Source organism: Schistocerca gregaria, chromosome 4 (genome assembly GCF_023897955.1).
Source record: "Schistocerca gregaria isolate iqSchGreg1 chromosome 4, iqSchGreg1.2, whole genome shotgun sequence".
Classification (NCBI taxonomy): Eukaryota; Metazoa; Arthropoda; class Insecta; order Orthoptera; family Acrididae; genus Schistocerca; species Schistocerca gregaria.
In genome coordinates, this window is record NC_064923.1 from 720,912,467 (window position 1) to 720,938,283 (window position 25,817).

Genomic DNA, 25,817 nt, shown 5'->3' on the forward strand with positions numbered 1-25,817 from the left:
AGGTGTGCGCTCATGGGCACTTGTACACACTTGTATTAGTTACAGAATGGAAACAAACAGTCTCAACGTTATCTTGATGAGTTACCTGCCATGCCTGAGATACCTGCAGTGACAGTTCATCAATATTGCTAGCTAGGAGCTGCTAAGGTATTGCATGATTATATGTGTAGAAACAGCAACTCAAGAAGTTTTTTGTGTCATGTTCACAAACGTTCAATGTGTGAACCATTTGTCACACGATACACGTCCAATCTATAGTGCAATTCCCCACGTTCGCCCCAAAATGTCCGCATCGATGTCTGTCACAGCTGCCCTGATGCATCCGCCTTTACAAAGACATCCTGTCTCCTTAAACTTCTGTGACCATTTGCAAATGAATTGTTTGAGCGGTGGAGTCTTGGCAAATGTGGTCCTCTTGCAGAACAATCTTCACGCTAAACCCGCCTTCTGCGTCGATCTGACTGCTATGTTGCTGGAGATCGCTGTAACAAAAAAGAAAATCTTGAGTTGCTGTATGCTTACACGTAATCATATAATCTTACCTCAACATAAAATTTTTTTCAGTCATCTGAAACTGTCTAGATCGTTTTGAATAACCCTTTCAAAATGGTTCAAATGGCTCTGAGCACTATGGGACTTAACTTCTGAGGTCATCAGTCACCTAGAACTTCGAACTAATTAAACCTAACTAATCTAAGAACATCACACACATCCATGTCCGAGGCAGGATTCGAATCTGCTACCGTAGCGTTCGCTCGGCTCCAGACTGTAGTGCCTAGAACCGCACGGCCACTCCGACTGGCACAACGGGAATCACTCCATACATCTCACACTTCGTGTCACTTAAATCTATACTCGATGTTAACAAATTTCTCGTCTCAAGAAACGCTTTCCTTGCCATTGCCAGTCTACATTTTATATCCTCTCTACTTGGACCATTATTAGTCATTTGGCTCCCCAAATAGAAAAACTCCTATACTACTTTAAGTGTCTCATTCCTAATCTAATTCCCTGAGCATCACCCGATTTAATTCGATTACATTCAACACTACTGAATGAATCCTGCTGCGATACCAAACAGCTCCCTATTCCACGATTTGGAGAGGTATGGATTTCGGGAATGCTGTGACCTTTCCCCACGTTGTCTGCGGACACGTTATCGTCGAGCTGTGCGTCACAGACAAAAGCGAGACTCACTGTTGAACGGCACAGAATGCCACATAATGTCTCTGCTGCCTCTGGTCTACAACACTACCCCATTACGTCCAATGCTGGGGTGCTATTCCGATGTCGGAGAGCCCTGGTAATAATAGGAATATAAGGGGAGATGTGAATTAGAGTTTGTGTTGGGGAGGGTATTTGACTTGCGTAGTTCATGCAGCTATGTTGACAATAATGCTGTGGTGGTGTAACGGTGAGCATATCTGCCTAGTAAGTAAGCCGGCACGGTAGCTCAGCGTGTTCCGTCAGAGAGTTGGTTGGCTTCTCAGGGGAATGCTGACAAGTTGAGTCCGCTTTCCTCATGACAACGCTCGGCCTCGCGCAGCGCTCGTAACCAAAGCACCACTCAAACAATTCAAATGGGACGTATTGGACCATCCGCCAAACAGCCCGACGATGAAGAGATCAAAGATGAAGTTGAAATGTGGTTCTGACAACAGGCGGCAACCTTCTGTGACTGTGGGATACAAAAGCTTGTGCACCGACTTAACAAATGTTTGGGTAACGGGGGTGATTATGTCGAAAAAAAACAAATAATCCAGTTAATAGGATGTAACTGACGTTTTATAAATAAATGTTCTATTTAAGGACTGCGAGCCATTGTATCTTTACTTTTCGAAATGCCCTCGTATATATTTCTCTCAGTGTATCATATCGATAGGTTAACTGCCCACAAACTTTTCTGGTTAACTCGAGATATGTGGGGATTATAGTGTGAGAGGTCATTGTTATTTTTTTCTGTTCCTGCGCGTCTTACATCAGGAAGGCTCAGTTACTGCTGGCGTAGTGCCAATGCTTCTTGGAGAGACTGACTGAGCGATTTCAAGGCAAGGTGTTGGGTGAGACACCGTCCATCGGATGTCTCTTACCTAGGTATGCAGCTCCACGCAAGTATTTCCGAAGAAACAGAAAGTAGGCCAACCAATAAGGAGAACTGTGATATCACGAATTCTGCGATCGCACCAAAAACGAGAAAATAAAACATCCACGGGTAATGCAGACATTCTCTGCTCTATGGGCCGTCATTCAGACGTCATTGTATTGTAACAAATAATTTATTAATGCTCTTGGAAAGACTTATTCGGTGACGAATAATGTTACATACTTTTACACTACATGTCATGAGACTGATAATACGCGGTTTAACAGGCTGAAATCCTTTTGGTGGAAGAAATTTTCGTCACCAATATTTGGCCATTGTTCACATTTGCAACAAGTCACCATTATGTGGAACTTACTAGTAGGTTTACAAACATCAAACATTTTTCGTATAGAAACACGGCTACACAGTGGCCATTTACTAACTGGATTTTTTAAAAATTTGTACCGACAACAACTGAATGTAACTGGATTTTTTTTAAAAAAATCTGAACCTACAACAAAATTCCATAAATGTATCTAAACCATATGTAATCTGCTGTAAATTTATGTGCGGAACAGAGGGACGTTTCAATTTTTTTCTCAGCAAACAAGAGCTCAGCAATATCGACGCATCTGGGTTACAAAGTCATAAATAGAATTAGCTGTGCCTTAAAGTCTTCCTGTTATTTTGTTGTATAAACAAATCTGTCCGTTTGGTGTGACGGTGTAAGCAGTGCTGGAAGGAATGTGACGACATATAGAGGGTGTTACAAAAAGGTACGGCCAAACTTTCAGGAAACATTCCTCACACGCAAATAAAGAAAAGATGTTAAGTGGACATGTGTCCGGAAACGCTTAATTTCCACGTTAGAGCTCATTTTAGTTTGTTCTTCCACCTACTCTCAATGGAGCACGTTATCATGATTTCATATGGAATACTCTACCTGTGCTGATAGAACATGTGCCTTTACAAGTGCGACACAACATGTGCTTCATGCACGATGGAGCTCCTGCACATTTCAGTCGAAGTGTTCGTACGCTTCTCAACAACAGATTCGGTGACCGATGGATTGGTAGAGGCGGACCAATTCCATGGCCTCCACGCTCTCCTGACCTCAACCCTCTTGACTTTCATTTATGGGAGCATTTGAAAGTTCCTGTGTACGCAACTCCGGTACCAAATGTAGAGACTCTTCGTGCTCGTATTGTGGACGGCTGTGATACAATACGCCGTTCTCCAGGGCTGCATCAGCGCATCAGGGATTCCATGCGACGGAGGGTGGATGCATGTATCCTCGCTAACGGAGGACATGTCGAACATTTCCTGTAACAAAGTTTTTGAAGTCACGCTGGCACGTTCTGTTGCTGTGTGTTTCCATTCCATGATTAATGTGATCTGAAGAGAAGTAATAAAATGAGCTCTAACATGGAAAGTAAGCGTTTCCGGACACATGTCCACATAACATATTTTCTTTCTTTGTGTGTGAGGAATCTTTCCTGAAAGTTTGGCCGTACCTTTTTGTAACACCCTGTATATGTCTGGAGGAACAGACATTGGAAAATAAACTTCGTCAAGAAGCGAGTCGCCGATCACACGATGCCAACTGTTGTACCCACGGCCCTCGGCGCCCCCGCAGTGATCATCATTAACGGGGAGCGTGGCCCCGTGCATCATTGTTCGTTTCTAATGGCCGGACAGCCCCCGGCGCTACTGGGAAGTCTCCCTCCACTTTCGGGGGAACACCGAACAGGTAGGTCGGAGCCACGTGAGAAGAGGTACGTAATCGCCTGCAGGAAATCGTGCACGTTATCGATGATGCGCCAATCGTGACGTGTTCCACCACGCGCGTCAGAGTTGCGTACTCACAAAACAGCCTTCGAGTGCTGGCCAGCTTTCTCCGGTTCGTCATAGCAATGGCCGTGATACGCTGTTTTCATTGACAGGCCTCGCCTGGTCCTCCTGTACTGCTCGAAGCGACGTGCGGCCAGCCGACTTCTCACACTCACCGTATAATACCGTTTCCGTTATAATTTCCAGACAACCGCAAGTAACGTGGAATATTATTCTTCGTTCAGGTAATACGCCACTGCTGTTTTGTAAACTTCTTTTCCAGCTTTTGAAACGGTAACATTGAACAGAAGTGTATCACGGACCGGGGGAAAACCGGAAAGAAACACAATCGGAGCGTCTGAGATGTTACGTAAGGATACGAAAAATTAATTGCGCTGATAAGAAATTTCCTCCTCAGAATCGGCAAGGAAAGGATTATGCGGAAAGCACTGAGTAGAAAAAGGAATAGGATGAGAGGAACTGTGTTGAGACCTAGGGGCTTAACTGTCGTGGTACTCGAGGGAATTGTAGAGAGCGAAAACTGTAGGGGAACACGGAGACTGAAATGCATCCAGCAAATAATGGAGGACTCTACTTTGAGACAGATACAGAAGTCGTTGCGTATCCCGTCAAACCAGTAAAAAGACTGACGACAAAAATGAACCAGTGACTGACAGAGATCAGAACACAAATAACTAAAAGTGTTAGCAGCAACCTCAGCGATGCCAAGTATATACTTTCTTTAGTCATAAGAGTTAAAGTAAAAGCTCCTACACTTCATGACATCGAATGACAGAAACTGACCGAGCAGTCCCAGTGCTATGATATGGACTCGCATTCGGGATGCCGGCAGTTCAAATAACCGTTTCAATTTTAGGTTTTCTACAGTCCCCCTAAATTGCTTACCGCAAATGCCGGGATGGTTCCTTTTCAAAACACACGACCGATTTCCTTCCCCAGTCTTCCACAATCCGAAGGAAGGGAGATCAGAGGTCAACGCCCTGTTGACATCGGGATCATTACAGACAGAGCACACTCCCGGAATGTTTCAAGAATGGGGAAGGAAATCACCTGTTCCCTTTCTAATGAATCATCCCTGCTTTTGCCTCAAGCGATTTAGAGAAATCACCATAAACCTAAATCTGGAAGACCAGACACGGATTCGAACCGTCTCCTCCCGAATGCGAGTCCGTTGTGTTAACTACTGCACCACCTCATTCGGTAACCCAAATCTGGGCTCATGCTCCATCTCTTCTAATGACCGCTTCGTCGACGGGTAGTTAAACACAAATGTTTCTCCCTCAGAAAGTAAGAAGTGTCTGACGAGCCCGCCACTATGTTTCTATTCGGTTGTGAATTACACTGGAACAACACCAGTAATATACTGAAGAAAAGAACGATTTGCACTCTGAAATTTTTCTGAGTAAGCGGCCATTTTAGCAGTAGTATCACGCTCTTCAGTGTTAACTCGCGAAGCCCCCTAACAGTCTGGAAACTGTACTTTGAGCTCAACACTCCAGCTAGCATGTTCTACTTAAGACGCCTTAAACCTAAATATCGTGTGGCTTATTGGCTGGGTTACTCCACAGGGATGGGTCCAGACGCCTGTCGGAAAGGGCATTCTTCCTCCGCGGACATTACTAGAATGTGGATACATTAGAGGTGTGCCGTTATACACTGAAGCGCCAAAGAACCTGGTATAGCCATGCATATTCAAATACAGAGATATGTAAACAGGCAGAATACGGCGCTGCGGTCGGCAACGCCTATATACGACAACAAGTTTCTGGCGCAGTTGTTAGATCGGTTACTGCTGCTACAATAGCAGGTTATCAAGATTTATATGAGTTTGAACGTGGTGTTATAGTCGGCGCACTTGCGATGGAACGCAGCATCTCCAAGGTAGCGATGAAGTGGAGATTTTCCCGTACGACCATTTCACCAGTGTACTGTGAATATAAGAAAAATGGTAAAACGTCAAATCTCCGACATCGCTGCGGCCGGAATAAGATCCTCCAAAAGCGGGACAAACGACGACTGAAGAGAATCGTTCAACGTGACAGAAATGCAACCCTTCCGCAAACTGCTGCAGATTTCAATGAAGGGCTGTCACCAAGTGTCAGCGTGCGAACCATTCAACGAAACGTCAGCAATATGGGCTTTCGGAGTCGAAGGCGCACTCATGTACCCTTCAGAGCTTTACACCGACATAGGACTGTTGATGACTGGAAACATGTTGCCTAGTCGGACGAGTCTCGTTTCAAATTTTATGGAGTGGATGGACGTGTACGAGTAGGGAGACAACGTCATGAATCCATGAACCCTGCATGTCAACAGGGCGCTGTTCAAGCTGGTGGAGGCTCTGTAATGATGTGGGGCGTGTGCAGCTGGAGTGATATGAGAACCCTGATACATCTAGATACGACTCTGACAGGTGACATGTACGTAAGCTTCGTGTCTGATTACCTGCATCCATTCATGTCCATTGTGCATTCCGACTGAGATGGGCAGTTCCGGCAGGACAATGCGACACCCCACACGTCCAGAAATGCTACAGCGTTGCTCCAGAAACGCTCTTCTGAGTTTAAATACTTCCGCTGGCCACCAAACTCCACAGACATGAACATTATTGAGCATATCGGCGATGCCTTGCAACGTGCATTTCAGAAGCATCCCTTCGTACTCTTTCGGTTTTATGGACAGCCCTAGAGGATTTATGGTGTCATTTCCTTCCAGTACTACTTCAGACATTAGTCGAGTCCATGCCACGTCGTGTTGCGGCACTTCTGTGTGTTCGCACGAAATTAGGCAGGTGTACTAGTTTTTTCAGTGTATTTATTTGTGGAGAAAGGAGAAGATGAAACCAGGTGCCAACACGTAGTCTACTCCTCTCTACTAGCACCAAAGGGGCCGCCAAACTCGGCGTCGCCATCCGATGAATACACCCACATGCCCCGACTTCTTGACACACTGGGGAGAGATGTGGAACTTAACCCAGAACACTGGCGCGAAGACTGGTGACCAGAAAGTTTACTCCACCACAACTCCTCCTCCTCCTCCCCGTACTGCCCAAATACTGTCAGTCAAGATTTCGTCCAGCACTAGGATTCGAACTGGCTTACCTCCGAAATGAGCACCACAGCACAGGCGATATAATACCCTAAGGGGCATGGGTAGAGCAGACCAAGAGAAAGCGATATTTCTAGATTTTCAAACAGCTTTTCATGCAGTACTGCAATGACTTCTACAAAACCTAAGATCTCCGTGTGATTACGCGACCACGTTCGTGACTGAGTTAAGTTCTTTAGGATAGGCAGAAAGTTACAAGCTATCGTGAACGGAGAGTCATCCACATGCACTGGGGGAGGGGGCTGCTTCAGGGAAGTGTGGTCGGTCACTGCCGTTCATTGCCTAGTAGGTGGTTTGGCTGAAATCTCAGACTTTTGGCAGATGATGAGGGTAGAAATGTGGTAACACACTTGTAGTGCTTAGCAAAACATCAGCCTGGTGCATGGATTACCATCTACCTCTCTACGTCAGGAAGTGTCGAAAACGTTAGCACAGTTATACCTAAGTTGACAGGCTTACATTTACTGGTAGGGTATTGAGAGACTGCAGTTTGTCAACGACAGAGATCATTTACATATTGGAATAGACCTTAATACTTCTGTGTGTGGTTCAATAAAAAGTACCCTCTGTCACCCATTTTACGGCAGGTTATGGGGTTGCTTCGTTTCTGCATATCCTTCGAAGCGTCATACTTAATTGTGCCAAGTATCGTGAATTTTGTCCTTAGTCTTGACTGCTGCGAATTGAGAGTTTTCCCAGCTACATTTGAAGGTGGAGTATATAAAAAAAACATATCCTATCTTCTGTGCACGCCTAACTAGTACTCCAAAACGGGGACGCTTTATCTTTTCTTAAACACACCGCCATGTTCTTCATTAAACATCTTATGCAGTTTATGCCATCACTCGGATGGTAGACCAGAATGTCGTCGGCTATAAACGTGTTGGTCAGCTGAGAGCTGCCCAGAAATTGTCCTCTACAAGTGTGGACCAGTGAACAGCGTCCTCCGATTGAATGACTTTGGTAGCTAATATGTCAGAAACATACTAGAATTACGAGTTTTTTCATTAGCATAAGAAGCTGTGGAGCGTGAAACCAAGTCCCGTCTTCTATTGATTGGATCTCTGACTTAAAAAATATGTTATTGATGTCCAGAGTAACACAAAAGTTACTCTCCTTTTATTTAATTTTGAAATGTCTGAGACAGCGTTATCCAAGCGTAAATTCTATACTCTCCTGGTGATTTCGTTCTGGAATTAAGAAATAATGCATACTGCTATCGGAAGGCCTGTTAACATTGAAAATGCAGTAACGTTTAACAGTGGCCTATTTTAATTCACAAAAAAGTACAGGAGGGGGAAGGAGAAACGTTTGAGTTAGACCAAGGACAGTTGGAGAACGACGTGGAAACGATAGGCGAAGTCTGCTCGAAGAATTATCCCAGTATTCACCGGAAAAAGGGAAGAAACCAAAAATCAGGATAGCAGACGGGATTTGAACCCAGCCCCTTCCGTATCTTAACCACTGCACCACTTGGATGGCTGCCACTGTCATTTTGCATAGGAGTATAACGTAAGGCATTAGCGTTGGTTCTATTTTGTTATCGAACAGTGAAAAGCATACACTTTTTTGTTAGGCCTTTTCAAAGAACAGACGAGCTGCGTTCACTCTCTCCTGATTTTCTTTTTCCTTAATCACTATCTCTTTCGTTTCCAGCACAGGTAGTGGAAAACTAAATTCATGAACACCTGTGAAAGTCAATATTGGAAAGAAAAGCTACCTGGTGTGTTGTGTATCGGCTGTTACCTTCCGGGTAAAAAATGGCTCTGAGCACTATGCGACTTAACATCTGTGGTCATCAGTCGCCTAGAACTTAGAACTAATTAAACCTAACTAACCTAAGAACACCACACACATCCATGCCCGAGGCAGGATTCGAACCTGCGACCGGACTGAGCGCCTAGAACCGCGAGACCACCGCGGCCGGCTTTCCCGGTAAAACTCTATGTAGTCAAGCAATACCCTGACACAGCTAGTTTTCATGTGACGCAGGTGCTTGCCACAGTCAGAACCGTTTCTTCGTCGACGCCCTTGCCACAACCTAGAACAGCGAGGAGTTAGGGAATAAAATGGCTCGTAACGGCACTGTTATGGCGTGGGCAGTCTGAGTCAAGAGCAGCGGCGATCAGAGCCGAAAGAAATCTCCAACCTATTTTATTTCTACATTTAGAAAATCAGTTAATGTAATTTGTATTATCTTATACTTTATTCTTGTCTCGTTCATGGGTTTGAAACGCTTGCCGGAATACCTTTGCACGCCATCCAGATAATTTTATTTCATCTCTGGGGGTAATGGGTAAGCGAATGGAGACTACTCCCAATTTTATCACTGAGAACCGGTTCTCGGCATTTTCTACGTAGATTTTAGTGTCTACCAGGTAAGAATTCTCGACATTTACGATCTCCCCGGACTTAAGCTGGTAACACCTCAGGCTTCCTGTCATTGGATTTCGCTGTTAGCTCAGTCTTTATTTACTCTACAACTGTGAAGAGCGTGGTAGAGAGTCTTACCATAAACCATTCGCGTATGGATGACGAAAAGAATTATTGCTTTAATGCCCGTGGGCGGGCTGTAGTCAGTCAAATCTTCGTCTTCGCTGTCCCGGCAGGTGCGATATTTGCGGACTTTAAGAGTATTTGTAGATTCTTCGCTTTATGCTGGTTCTCAAAACTTTGTTAAGTGGGCTTTCGCGAGATAGTTGTCTGTCTTCAAGCTTGTGGCAGTTCAGTTGTACCACCATTCCCATTATGCTCTCACGCGAGTCAAACAAACCGCCCTTCTTTGTATTGGTATAGGTCCCACATACTTGAGCAATATTCTACAATGTGTTGCACGAGTGTTTTGTAAGCTATCGTTTGTAGACTGACGATCCTGGTATACCATCAGCGAACCGGTCAGCAACGTTCTTTAAGCACGATTGAGCCTATGCGATCATTCCATTTCACGTCGTAACAAACTGTTACACCCAGGTATACTCAAGAATATTGTAGTTGTATGATACTAAATATTTTCGTTTTGCGAAATGCTCAATTTTATATTTATGAACAATTAAACCAAGTTGCCAATCTTTCCACTACTCTGAATTATATCCAGATCTGATCGAATATTTGTGCAGTTTTTTTCAGAGTGTACTTCATTGTAGACCAACGCATCTGTCAAAGGCGTGGCGCTATTACCAATATTGTTTGACCAATACATGTTCCTCGGATACGTCTGAAGTTACTACTGTATTGGTCGATGACTCGCCAACCAAACAACATGCTGGAACCTCCCTACCATGGCCGTACTTTCATTAATAATAGTTGGTGTAGTACCTAATGAATGGCTTTTCAGTAGTAAAGAAACACTACATCTACCTAATTATTTTGATTCATTGTTTTCAAAATGTCCAGATTCTAAAACTTTTCCGCGACACTTGAGCAACATTCCAGAAGAGGCTGTACGATATAAAGTTTTCCAGTATCGTATTAATTCTTCTTTCTTGTGGTCTTCAGTCCTGAGACTGGTTTGGTGCAGCTCTCCATGCTACTCTATCCTGTACACATGGTTCAAATGGTTCTGAGCATTATGGGACTCAACATCTGAGGTCATCGGTCCCCTAGAACTTAGAACTACTTAAACCTAACTAACCTAAGGACATCACACACATCCATGCCCGAGACAGGATTCGAACCTGTGACCGTAGCAGTCCGGCGGTTCCGGATTGCAGCGCCTAGAACCGCACGGCCACCGCGGCCGGCTATCCTGTACAACCTGCTTCATCTCCCAGTACGTACTGCAGCCTACATCCTTCTGAATCTGCTTAGTGTATTCATCTGTTGGTCTCCCTCTACGATTTTTACCCTCCACGCTGTCCTCCAATATTAAATTGGTGATCCCTTGATGCCTCAGAGCATGTCCTACCAACCGATCCCTTCTTCTAGTCAAGTTGTGCCACAAACTCCTCCCCAGTTCTGTTCAGTACCTCCTCATTAGTTATGTGATATACCCATCTAATCTTCAGCATTCTTCTGTAGCACCACGTTTCGAAAGCTTCTATTCTCTTCTTGTCCAAAGTATTTATCGTCCATGTTTCACTTCCATACATGGCTACACCCCATACAAACACTTTCAGAAACTAATTCCTGACACTTCAATCTATACTCGATGTTAACAAATTTCTCTTCCTCAGAAACGCTTTCCTTTCCATTGCCAGTCTACATTTTATATCCTCTCTACTTCGACCATCATCAGTTATTTTGCTCCCCAAATAGCAAAACTCCTTTACTAATTTAAGTGTCTCATTTTCTAATCTAATTCCCTCAGCATCACCCGACTTAATTCGACTACATTCCATTAACCTCGTTTTGCTTTTGTTGATGTTCATCTTATATCCTCCTTTCAAGATACTGCCCATTCCGTTCAACTCTCTTCCAAGTCCTTTACTGTCTCTGACAGAATTACAATGTCATCGGCGCACCTTAAAGTTTTTATTTCTTCTCCGTGGATTTTAATACCTACTCCGAATTTTTCTTTTGTTTCCTTTACTGCTTGCTCAATATACAGAGTAATTAACCGAAGCGAACTTACCTACCGATGAAATATACTGCATTTCCTATCCACAGGCAATGTTTCCTCCACGTGATTCATGAGGCGTCTCATTCCGGTTGTGACTCATACTCTTTAGACAAGATCTCCTTCAATAGGACATTTTATGAATTGCGCAGTTTGACAGTTTGCTGCATTAGAACCAACTACTCTTTCTGAATGCTTATCAAAATTGTAATGTCTTTCGTTCTTTTCACAATAGCGACCTTTACTATCGGCGAATCATCTGGTCCACAAGCAGATTTCAATATTTTCTTTTGTTTTTTCTTCCATTTCAACCAAAGATTTTTCGCTTTTTCTGTTTGAATCCTATTCTACACAGTATCTCCTATTATTAGCTTACGTATCTTGACGCAACTTGCTTCTTTTGTCGATACCACCAACAACGGACAATCCATCTAGTCATGTGTTCGTACGTCTCGTCGCCTTAGTTCTACAAACACATGTATTTAATTTGGTGTGTGTGCATCATAGAGCCGTAGCTTGGACACGGGGTGACGAGCCAGCCCGGTTTCGAAGCCGTCTACGTGTCGCACTGGTCAGCCGAAGTGAGGCTTTTACACGTTTCCCACCCCTGCACCTAAATGCCCAAATGGTTCGCAATCTGCGCTTAATAAGCACTGGAGGTGAACAATTAAAGCAAAAAACGCGTTGGGAGCTAAATTTAGACGATTTACATATACTGATGTAAAAAGAATCACAACGCCAAGAAGGAGCAGTGCTACTTAAGCGAAAGTATAAAGTATAGTAGAAAGATTAGAAATCACGAATTAAAGAAGAAGGTAATACAAGTTACAGATTCTATGGAAAACTGCCTTTGACACAGCTTTCCACGCCCACAGATGTGTATCATGTCCAGTTAACATCTTCGGGTGTAGCTTCCAGATCATCACTCTATTCCCGGAGCACCTTTTCCTGGAGCACTGTTGGACAATAGCCTGCACAATCTCTTCTGCTGCTCCGCAGTTCAGAACTGTCGACGAAGCCCCATCTGTGTAGGGCGTTGCTTATCCTGTGTAGGCGGCACCAAATCTTGCTAGCTATTTCGTAACCATGATGATGGAAACCTTTGCTAGCCTTCCATCTCTATTTCCATGCTTTCTCCAGGATAATGACTTGACGCGTCAACGCAGCTTTATGTTCCCAAAGAGGTATGTGAAACTTCAAGCATGAGAGTGTAATATTATCTAGTATAGCGTGGACTGGTCTTGCTCATTGGAGTACTGGAGCATGAAGCCTGTTCCATTGTTCAATTGTGGCCCGTTGTCATCTCAGGTCTAGCAGAGCGATGTCTGAAAGGGCGTGGAGCTAACGTGATTGTGTGGCTTTAATCGTTCCAGTTATAATGCGCATTCTCTCGTTTAGATGGACATCTGTTTTGATCGTGTGCCCGCTGTTGCTCAACTCTCTGCGCTGAATAGACTAGCGATTGCGCGGTGGTGCGTAAGATACCTGTTTGCGCTTGCGGTGTGCTATTTTCGACCACTGCTGCAGAACTTGATCGAGATTTGCTGAAGTATTACACGGAGCCTACTATCTGTTCGATCTCCGTTATTGACAAGTATAGTAGAACTTCGATTCTTTATTCTCTCAGAAAACTTTATTTAATTTTTTTTATTTCAATAGAGCCGAAGAGGGAGTTAACCGGTATTACACACCGTAGCGCAAGACAGACTCGTGAGCTAGGTCGGAGAGTAGCTGCAGGTGTAATGGCTTGTGCAGTGCGACTTTCCATTTCGCCTCCGCGTCCCGTCTCTCCCGCGGGCCCCGAGCTGGGCTTCGGTGGCCACCGTCGACCCACGCCCCAAGTAGGTCGTGACGTAACGCGCGCACCTACTTTCCTCCGCTCGTTAACACGTCTGTGGCGCTGTGCTTCTCCCCCACTTAGGGATGGGAAAAACAGACCGGTTGAAATCGATACCGATGCTTTACTTCTGACTTATCGGTATTTGTCTGGACTAGGTTATAAAGGTTGGTTCAAATGGCTCTGAGCACTATGGGACTCAACTGCTGTGGTCATCAGTCCCCTAGAACTTAGAACTACTTAAACCTAACTAACCTAAGGACATCACACACATCCATGCCCGAGGCAGGATTCGAACCTGCGACCGTAGCGGTCGCGGGGTCCCAGACTGAAACGCCTAGAACCGCTCGGCCACACCGGCTGGCCTATTGCATTATTACGGAAAACGACTGAAAATGATCAGTGCTATTTTAATAACAATGCCGACAGAAACGAGCAACAGACACACGTCGTAAGTATTGGTACAGCACTGCTGAGACAGGACACCAACCATAGTCTGGAAATATTTTCACGAAGTAACATAGCAGTGAATTACAATGCTTCATTTGCTTTAAAGGATTAAAGGAAGGAAATTATGTTAACAGTAATAAATGAAAAACTTACCAACAGTTCACTCACGGGATACAATAAAAATATAAAGCAGCTGATCCCCTGTCTGTGTCAACATAATATGCCTTTATCTGCTTTTAGCCCTTGAAAACAGACAAATTAACAAGAAAAACAGAGTTCTTCAACCTAAGTTTCCACCCTTCAGCACTGACTATTCAAATGCCCGATTAGTGATATGAGCCCCGATTACAACATGATTTCTGAGCAGAGTTTCAAAAAAATTGACTCAATAGGAGAATCCTGGTGTATTTTTGTGTTGTGCATTCACTTATTACCTTCCGAGACAAACAGTGAACAGTGGACGGACGAAGTTTTCTTCTGTTTCCCTAATTTCATATTTTGATTCTACGTCTTTTGAAACTGAGAGAGTCAAAATTTTTCAATCTTTGTTAGATTTCTACTTTTGTTAAAGGAAATAATAGGTATATAAAACTGAAAATAGATTATTTAAGAAACTGATTATTTGGAGAGGGTTTAACAGTGAGGTTTTAAACTGGCGTGAAAAAAACAGTATAACCGAAAACGGTTGTTTCAGCGATAACCGCCATCCGTATTCACAGGGGGGATGGGAGATAGGATTTCGACATTGAGACACATTAAGGAATTGTATAAAAAACTAATAATAGATACAATGAGAAAGCTGATGACTACATTTTTTGTTGGCCTCTTAAAAAGAATGGAGGCTGACAGAAAGAAATATTCGACTTCTTTGGCAAAAATACGAAAACCAAAATTGCATGGTTTATAGAAATTAAGAAAGGTCTTCATGAGTTTGAGAATGAGAGACAAAGACTTACAAAACAGACATAAATTCAGAGAAAGAATTCCTGGAGGAAAACACGAAAGAAGAGTAGAGGCATATGAACAGAAGAAAAAAGAGAACAACAGAGAGAAATAATGAAATATTGGGAAGCGAAAAAAGGAAAAGAATATGATGGCATAAATCAGCTGTTTCACATGGTCCTGAGTTGGCCGAATTCGTATAATAATAATTAATTTAGCGAATTTATTTTGTCAATGTTGAGAGTGAATGCAGAGAAATTGATGTCGTTGGCTTTATTTGACGAAAGTGATAAAAATCGGAATGGTGGTCTTCTTTCCCTGACATTGATCGAAGCAGACGTGTTCGTAGTTACGGAACATACGTTACTAATCAAACAAACAAAAACTGGTGAGCTGAAAAAAGACGTCTCGACTACATTATTCGCCATTAATCTATATCTTCCTTATGTTTACAAGTGAGCGGCTCCATCCACCTGGTATTGACGGTATAACGTTTCTTTAGCGGGAAGTCATACTCGAATAAAAGTATGTTGTAATATCAGCTGGACACACGCATCAACACGGATCTGTTCCGTACGAAAGACGTTGCTTCTCTTCTACTAGTGACTGTACGTCGCTGCACGAAAGAAGCGTTCCAGGTGACTGAAGAACAAGTGGGTAAATCATGTTTTCAAGGTGTGTTGTAGAACGATAAGTCCCTGATGTCAGTCCTGGTAAGATTTTTGTGCTCGAATATTATGATTCCATTGGAGATGGCGAATCTCCTCTGTAGGTATCAACATGGAATCTGCAAACAACGATCGTGTGAATCCTAGCTCGCCTCATTCATCTACGAGACCATGGAATATATATTTGATTCGGTTACAGTCCATACGTTTTTCTTCGGTATAGAGATAGTTAAATCCGAGTTTAATAATTTCTATTATTATTTAAGATTTCAAACAGACTGCTCTATGCCTTCTATGTTGACTATAAGCAAAAGTATGGTTTCCGTAAGTGTTTTATGTAAAACGTCAATAAAATAGCTATTATTCATTTGAATCACTATTAAACCTCTTCCAATTCTTAACCAGTGAATTATTCTGAATATGTCTAGTGATACTTGTGTGTATGGTTCTAGAGTTACACATGTGATTTGCATCTGATGGTAGCATTCACTACACACCCGTAGCTCCCAAACGTGGTAAACACATTCGTTTTTAGAAGTTAGAGCGCTTCCTAAGGGGAGAGGGGAGATAGGGAATAGGACAAATGTACACTCCTGGAAATTGAAATAAGAACACCGTGAATTCATTGTCCCAGGAAGGGGAAACTTTATTGACACATTCCTGGGGTCAGATACATCACATGATCACACTGACAGAACCACAGGCACATAGACACAGGCAACAGAGCATGCACAATGTCGGCACTAGTACAGTGTATATCCACTTGCTGGCCAGGTTAGTTGACTTACACCTTATAGAGCACGTTGGGTGGCACGGGATACATGCGGACGTGCATTGTCCTGTTGGAACAGCAAGTTCCCTTGCCGGTCTAGGAATGGTAGAACGATGGGTTCGATAACGGTTTGGATGTACCGTGCACTATTCAGTGTCCCCTCGACGATCACCAGAGGTGTACGGCCAGTGTAGGAGATCGCTCCCCACACCATGATGCCGGGTGTTGGCCCTGTGTGCCTCGGTCGTATGCAGTCCTGATTGTGGCGCTCACCTGCACGGCGCCAAACACGCATACGACCATCATTGGCACCAAGGCAGAAGCGACTCTCATCGCTGAAGACGACACGTCTCCATTCGTCCCTCCATTCACGCCTGTCGCGACACCACTGGAGGCGGGCTGCACGATGTTGGGGCGTGAGCGGAAGACGGCCTAACGGTGTGCGGGACCGTAGCCCAACTTCATGGAGACGGTTGCGAATGGTCCTCGCCGATACCCCAGGAGCAACAGTGTCCCTAATTTGCTGGGAAATGGCGGTGCGGTCCCCTACGGCACTGCGTAGGATCCTACGGTCTTGGCGTGCATCCGTGCGTCGCTGCGGTCCGGTCCCAGGTCGACGGGCACGTGCACATTCCGCCGACCACTGGCGACAACATCGATGTACTGTGGAGACCTCACGCCCCACGTGTTGAGCAATTCGGCGGTACGTCCACCCGGCCTCCCGCATGCCCACTATACGCCCTCGCTCAAAGTCCGTCAACTGCACATACGGTTCACGTCCACGCTGTCGCGGCATGCTACCAGTGTTACAGACTGCGATGGAGCTCCGTATGCCACGGCAAACTGGCTGACACTGACGGCGGCGGTGCACAAATGCTGCGCAGCTAGCGCCATTCGACGGCCAACACCGCGGTTCCTGGTGTGTCCTCTGTGCCGTGCGTGTGATCATTGCTTGTACAGCCCTCTCGCAGTGTCCGGAGCAAGTATGGTGGGTCTGACACACTGGTGTCAATGTGTTCTTTTTTCCATTTCCAGGAGTGTAGACTAAAAGAGCTGCGTATGTTAAAACCATTTGCAAAACGTATCCAGCGCTAACAACGAACCACATTTCTACTTTTTTGGCATTTGATTTTTCGTCACTTTAGATTACTGTTTCTTCCACTTCACCTTTTCCAGTTGCAAGGGGCGACAGTTCACGTCTCTTAATTAGGCGACTAATGGTGGTACTGATCGTAGTGTAAATCTTTCTGACGCATCTGCTTTCGTGAGAAGCACTTTCCGCTCACTTCGGAGGTGTTCTCGTTCTGATGTCGTTACACAGAGCAGATTACTAAGAAGAGGCGACGGTTCGTACATTGTACGAGCTGCTCTTAATCCTCTGACATCTCTGCCTCTTTTCAGATAACGTGGAATCATGTAACTGACAGCCCTCTAAAATCTACCTGTTTACGTAAGAACGTACTGATAACATTGTAGCCGTTTCCCACAATGCCGTTGATGCTCCATTGTGTCTGGCATCACACCCGTATTACGGTGGAAAGCCATGACGCATGTAGACTAAATCGAGTGTCTCGGGCTCTTTCGAACGATATGTCTCCGAAATCGTGAATCTCACAACTACTCATTCGATAAGCGAACGTTCTCTCTATGGTATACACACTATCTGATCAAAAATATGCGGACAGCCATTAGTGGATGTTAATATGAGGAGTGGCCACCCTTCGCCTTTACGAGCCTAGAACTCGGCTGGGTACACATTCGGTGAGGTGTTTGAATGGCTGCGGAAAAATGGCAGTCCACTCTTCCACAAGAGCCGAAGCTATGAACGTTTTGATGTTGGACGCTGGGCTGCGGAGTGGAGTGGACATTCTAACTCATTCCAAAAGTGTTCCTCTGGGTTCAGTACGGGACTCTGGGCAGGCATGTCCGTTTCAGAAACGTTGTTGTCCACAAACCATTGCCTGGCAGACGCTGTTTAATGAAACATTGCATTGTCTTGCTGATACAATCTATCACTGTCTACGAACGGTTCCTCTCGTGTACACAGTGCACAACGCTGTAAAATATACTCTTAGCCTTCCGCATGCAGGATTTTCTTAAGCTCAATAAGGGGATTCACCCTAACCGTGAAAACCAAACCCGTGCCATAACACCATCTCCTTCGTACTTCACTGTTGGGACTGCACATGTGGGCAGGTAACGTTCTCCACGCATTCGCTAAACCCAAACTCGTCCATCGAATTGTCACAGAGTATAGCGTCATTCAGTGATTTCTTCAGATAATTTCAAAATTTTTTACCTCCACCATCCGCAGTGCTCAACGATCTCTGTGGGTCAGTTCATGACATCTGCCTGCTCTTGGTTCACTGTGATTGTTCCTTGAATTTTTCATTTTATAATCACCAACAGTCAACTTGGACAGCTTTAGAAGGATTGGAATATCCCTCCCGGATTTGTTACTCAGGTGATATCCAATGACGTGGGCACTTTGGAAGTCATTGAGCTCTCCGACTGACTTATTCTGCTGTTGCTACTTCTGTACAGACAGACACTGGCGGTCCAATTCCGCGTTATATAGGGGTGTCTGGACACGTTTGATCAGATAGTGTATGTGCAACGTGTTACAAAACGACACTGACAAACTTCGATAGGTTGTAGAGCGTGTCTTGAGGAACAATTTGAGGATAGGAACGCGTCTCCGGGAACAGCATCGAAAGACGCTACAGAGCGTCGAACTTATAGGCGCCAGCGCCTTCTGCTAGACCATCCCTTCTGTAGCACATGTGACTTTGTAAGCTGAATTACCCTAGTTATTCAGTGATCCCAACTGATTGCCAGGATCGCCAGTGTGGAAGGGAGAGTGGGCTGATACATAGACAGGCCTCGTCTACCACCAATACGGTGTTCTCTTTCTCGGTGGATCACACAGTTTATCTTTCTCCTGGAAACCTCCAAAATCTCCATTGTTTCGGTATACAGAAGAAAAATAAACTGCAGGTGGGAACCTGCGTCCAAACCAATGTTCAAATGTTTGTGAAATCTTATGGGACTTAACTGCTAAGGTCATCAGTCCCCAAGCTTACACACTACTTAACCTAAATTATCCTAAGAACAAACACACACACCCATGCCCGATGGAGGACTCGAACCTCCGCCGGGACCAACCACACAGTCCACGACTGCAGCGCCTCAGACCGCTCGGCTAATGCGTCCAAACCGTCATCCACCAAGGCAAGAGAGGGTAGTATTCGTAGGAGACCAGACCTGTCTATGCAGCAGGTAGCTCCATCTTCTCCTCTGTCGCTCGTGGGAATCAGTCACGATCAGTAAATAACAAACGCCGCTGCGAGACTTTTCGCCTCCGGTCTATCAGCGTATACAGTCACGTTTGATGTCAAAGGGGTGGTCTAGCGACAGGCGGCGGAGCTTGTAACTTCGACTATCTACAGCATCGTTGGATGGCGTTTATGGTCACGGGTTCCTATCTTCAATTTGTTCCCCAAGCCACCCTCTAAAACCTCTCGAAGTTCGTCGGACTCGTTTTTTCATGATCTATTCGTTTTGATAATTCTGAACGAGTATTGCACCGTAACAAGGCCCAGGATCTGGCGAATGCACGTCAAGTCATTTGCAGAAAATACAACTTAAATAACCCCACGTGTTACGATAATTCACAGTCGATACACCCCCTCCCAATCACGGTTCTGCACAATTCACTTCCTTCAGTAGCACAAGTACTACATAGTGTTTTGCTATATAAGTAATGATCAGGATTTCTTATCTACAGAAACACTGAAAGTACTACGGATTCTGAAACCGAACTACATACTTTCTAATACAATTAAACAGCGTTTGAAAAAATTGACTCCAGTGTACGGTGCTTGTCGAAATTTTTAGTGGAACGTTTCGGATAATTGTATGTGGTACATGTTACGCAGGGTGTCCCAGAAGACATAGCCAATATTCAGGGATGTGACAGGAACGACCATACGAAGTAAAAAAAAGTCCAGTAAACATGATCTCTAAAATGCATGATTTAAGAGCTACGACCACTTGTTCAGTAGAAGAAATGTGATTCACAGTAGCGAAGATGAGCAAGTGCTTTTAGCTCTTAAGGTATGTACTCCAGAGTCCACGACTGCTAGACATTTTTGCTTCGAATAAACATTACTGTCACATCCCTGAATGCTGACCACTCCTCCTGGGACACCTAGTATGAAACAGAACTGCCGGGCCAATACAGACCCTTCCACATTGTCATGTGTGTATCGGATGGAAACTGATCCTTGGTTTTGATATTTAGCATATTCTCCACGTATTTTTACGAAAGGTTCCGCCACAAATCTTGACTGGCGTCGTAGCACTATACTCGTTGTACCATTTCCTCTCGAATCACGCAGTGAAAAGTAGTTACAGAGAGAGGTATCCAAAAAGTTTTGAAAGAAAAAGTTTGTCAGTCATTGTATGTGTTTAGCATACAACACACAGGAGCGCAGTATTGGCACACGACTACACACTTCGCGGGTTACGCCTCTATCGTCTGGCTGTCCGTGTTTAAATTATTTCCGATCAGATGTATCTCTCAACATGCAAAATAGGAGTCATATAATAAAGTCATTTGGACGAAAGGTCCTCGTATTTCTTTAAAATCGCCAGCTGAGAAAGAGCGACCTTTTGTCCAAATGACAATGGAAACAAGTTGGTGATTTTGAAGTAAGACTAGGACCCTTTGCCCAAATGACTTTAATTTGTGGCTGCTAATCGATAATTTCGAAACGCTTAGCTGTGCGTTGATTGCCTCAGGTAGCTATCCCACTCGTAAGGGGAAATGGAAAAGTGTTAGAAAAAAATTAATGGAAGAAGATATGAAACCGAATTTGTACAAGATATACATTTATGGCTGAGAAATAAAGGTACATTACAAGAGGTGGTAAAAATGACCTCCCTCACCTGTAGACACAGTTCTTCACAGCGCTGCATGCTCATGAATAAAACGTGGATTCACTTGCCAGAATACGTGAACTCACAAAACACACGTTTATGGAGTAGTGACAACAAACACGTAGTCGTTGGGGAACCCCTTGTTTCACAGAAGGTGGGCGTCTTCTGTGCATTATCACAGCGGCGCATTGTCGGGCCAGTGAAGTGCACCAGATGTTGTTTCATTAATTTGTTAACCGCTGGATGACGAGGAACTGATGCTTGGGTGGTACCAGCAAGATGGGGCAGCATGCCACACGTCTAAGGCGACCATGGTAGCGGTGTAACAATTTTCCCATACAGAGTGATATCGAATGGATTATACCCAGAGGGCACCTGACTTGAGAGCTGCTAACTTTTTCTGTGAGTTCACCCTATGGGTAATGTACGCAACAACGAACCAGGCACCAGCGACGAGTTTCGTGAGAATATCCCTCGTGAAATCAGGCAGTCACCCCCAATAGTCTAGCAGCAACGTTCAGGAAATGCAACGCCGTGCTGAAATTTGTATACACGTGGGGGGGACGTCACTTCAAGCACCTCTTGTAATGTACTTCCATGTTTTAGCAATAAAGGTTTCATATCGCTTTTGTTGAGTTTTTTTATAACAGTCTTCTTAGGGCATCGTGGGACACCTCTAACAGACGTCACACGTTTTTTATTTCATGAAAGGTTCAAGATATCGAAACGAGAGTTACGGAAAATTATAGTACACAGAGGGAAACGTAGTTTTGATGAGTGGTTAATACGCTCAGTTCGGTCATTAACCGAGATACTGTAATAAATCCTTTTTAATTTTTGCGGAATCTTTTTAGAGCTTTCGAAAGCTATGGAAATAATAAGTGTATTGATACCACGCTTGTTAGTGTTGGCGTCGAAACTTTTAGCAAAAATATCCTAGAATTGTATTAAAATTGAAAGCCATGCCGGCTGGATTCGGCAATTGTGATGTTAGCTCCACCAGACTCCGTCGGTGTATGCGGCAGGAAGATAGGCCTACTCTACGAGGTAAAATGTATTTCCTCTTGGCCATGCTATATATGACAAAGATACAGATGCAGGTACGACTCTAGTAAATCGTAACTAAATGCTAATTTATAGCGTATCAGAAAGGGCTTAGAAAAACAGTTTCGAATGTGTGTACATAATCGTGTGCAAGCGAACAGTTTTGCGGAAATAGGCAGGCAGACGAAAGGCTTGGATCAAAGACGGAGTCTGTCATGGTAGCCCCACTTGACGTGTTTACAGAGCATTATATCGCTTCCGACTGTAAGGTACTTTTGCTGTTCCCATAGCCCTGTAGACTGGCAAGTTACGAGCATTAACCGAACGGCAATAACATCACCGATTCGCGTAATGTCTTCAGCCTGTTGTGCAGTAGTACAGTAGGCTGCTATAAATAAATCACTCGTTTCCATAGTTCTATATTTTCCAAAGTATGATATGTAGCAACATAGTTGATGCATAAATACAGCCATAAACTCTCCGAGTTAGCGTTATACCCAACAGTTGGCGTTCCAAGTGCAATGCCTTAACAGAATGGCGACAAAGCAAGAAAATAGTTTTTGTATGTTGGAATATGCGAGAGATTATTGTTACAACAATGCAGCTTGCTTTCAGAAGGAATTATGAAAAAGAACCGCCATGTAAACAGAGCATTATGCATTGCTATCGACAGTTTAGGGACACTGGTTGTCTCTTCGAACAGAAAATTACCGGTCGCGCCAGGTGCAACCGTAGAGAGTGAGAGAATGTTTCCCACGCAGTCCGGAAAAAAAAAGACGGTCCACGCAAACCACACCGCAGCAAACTGTGTGGACGATTTTGCGACGGAGGTGACAATTCAAACAATACCGTCTGCAGCTCGAGCAACAATTAAACTGGCAATTTATGGCCTACGACTTCAGTTTTGCATCAAAATGCAGGAGGCGCTTGAGGATGATTATTTCGTCGGCAAACTGATACTCAGAGACGAAGCAACCTACCATTTGTCTGGGAAGGCTAATTGCCACAATGTCAAGAGTGTGAAGCACTGAACGTTCTCATGAAATTGTGGCGCACGAACGAGATTCGCCGAAGGTTAATGTTTTGTGTGCAGTTTCGCAGACGCAGTTGTATGGACCGTTTTTATTCTCTGATAAGCCAGTGACGGGTACTGTTTAACTTAGTATGCTGAGGTTGTGCCTGTTTCCACAATTTACTGCTGATTGCGAGAATTTCTTCTTCCAACAAGGCGTACGCCTCATTGGAGCATCGACGTTTCTCGCTACCTAGACGATGAACTTCCGCATTGCTTGCTGGATAGGACGTAGTGGTGAAAATGATGTGTCTCTGTTCCTTTCTGTTCGCCGCCCCCCCCCCCCCCCTCCTTTAGGTCCCCTGACCTAACGCCTTGTGACTTTTTCCTTAGTGGCCTACCCCCCCCCCCCCCGCCCCCCCCCCCCCCCCCCCCACACACACACACACACTGCCTGTCTGCTGACAAGTTGTTTACTACATACGGCATCGAACGAGCTTGACTACCACTTGGACGTGAGTCTTGTGACAGGGGCATTCATAGAACATAACCGCGCGGGATTAGCCGAGCGGTCTCATGCGCTGCAGTCATGGACTGTGCGGCTGGTCCCGGCGGAGGTTCGAGCCCTCCCTCGGGCATGGGTGTGTGTGTTTCTTCTTAGGATAATTTAGGTTAAGTAGTGTGTAAGCTTGGGGACTGATGACCTTAGCAGTTAAGTCCCATAAGATTTCACACACATCTGAACATTTTGAACAGAACATTTGTAGAGCGCAAAATACAAACTTGGTTAGCTTACGGTTCTACTTTTGCATGTCATATTTGCGCATATAATGAGAGTTCTGAAAACGAATAAATCATTTATAGTAGCCCTGTATAGTAGTGTCCGCTCATCCTGGGAGATGCGATGTGTACCTATTTATTTTATTAGTTTATTTACTTATTTTCGAGTTCCCTGGATCCTTGATGCGAGTGTATTCCCAGGGTGTAGAACGTGTCAGATTATTACAGTAATACCCATACATAAATGATCATGAGGCTTACAATCTATATCATATGTAAACAGGTACATGTTACAAGTGTTCAAATAATAACGCATATTTAAGTAGTGATAACTGTTACACAAGCAAATTATAGGGCTTACATTGTAACTGATATAAAAAGTATTCTGTCAACAACTGATATACCAGTGCTACATATTCATTTCTTATTGGAATGCTTAAAATTAAACACATTTCTCTAATTATTACACATTGTCAAAATTTCCTGTAATGAACATAAAGAATTATACAAAAGATAACCTTTTAGTTGATTTTTGAATTTAGTGTTACCCGCAGTGACTGATTTAACGTGAACTGGAAGTTTATTGTGTACTTTTATGCTTGAATAATGTACTCCTTACCATGCTGAGGTTTTTCATATCTTTGTAAAAATCCCATTTACTTCTTGTATTATGATCATGACACTCACTGTTTGTTCTATAAATTGTATGATTATTGTTTATAAAGCGCATTAGCGAAAAAAATGTATTTGCGTGGCATGGTGAGGATCCCCAGCTGTTTGAACAAAATTCTGCTAGAGTATCTCAAGTGAACCCTATCCATAATTCTGGTGATTCTCTTCTGTGCAATGTAGACTTTATTTCCTCGTCACTGGTTTCCCCAGAACACGATGCGCTATTGGCCGTAAGTGAATGGAAATATCGAAAGTATGCAGCTGTGATTGTTTCCAAGAAATAAACAGACGTAACTGAGCGAATGACAGATGCTGCCGAATTCAGTCTTTTACATAGGTCGATGGTGCAAACTGTCCACTTTAAATTGTTGTTAACGTGTAAGTCTAGGAAATCAGAAGACAGCTGTCAATATTTTTGGCCGCCACGTTTTATTTTAATATTTTCCAGTATTTTGTTTGCTGTTTGAAACTGGATGAATTGAGTCTTGTTAACATTGAGGGACAGACCATTTGATGTGAATATAGTGGACACAGTATAGATCACAAAATTCTGCTTACGAAGGCCCAGCATTATGCCTTATATTGTAAAGTATGGCTCGACTCATGTCTAGGTGACGGAAGGCAGAAGGTAGTAGCGAATAATTCTGCAGTGGCACCTGCCTGCTCTGGTAGGGTCACAGTGAAATGTGGGGTACAACAGGGCTCAGTGCTTGGTCCCTTCCTTCCACTATATTCTTTGAATATAGTGGACGCAGAGTTCTTTTGACTGAAGTTTGGTATTCTTGTCAGTCACAACGGCTGTGTCGTCTGAAAAATAGGGTGAAGTGTACTTTTCGTGTTGTACACCATGGCGGATCATTGATAAAGGTTTGCAAAAGGAAGGGACCAAGCACTGAGCCCTGTGGTGCCCCACATTTCACTGTGTCCTTGTCAGAGCAGGCAGGTGCCACTGCAGAATTATTCGGTACTACCTTCTGCCATTTAGGTATGACTCGAACCACATCTCAATTTACCATATAAGGCATAATACTCGGCCTTCGTAAGCAGAATTTTGTGATCCACACAGTCGAATGTCTTAGACAGATCGCAAATGATTCCATCT

At 44.1% G+C, this 25,817-nt stretch overlaps 1 protein-coding gene across 2 annotated transcripts in view; it reads left to right on the forward strand.

The window, feature by feature from the left end:
- LOC126268114 (dual specificity tyrosine-phosphorylation-regulated kinase 4-like) overlaps window positions 1-25,817 on the forward strand; it is a 413,129-nt gene that overhangs the window by 368,157 nt on the left and 19,155 nt on the right. The gene's annotated exons all lie outside the window — the stretch shown is intronic.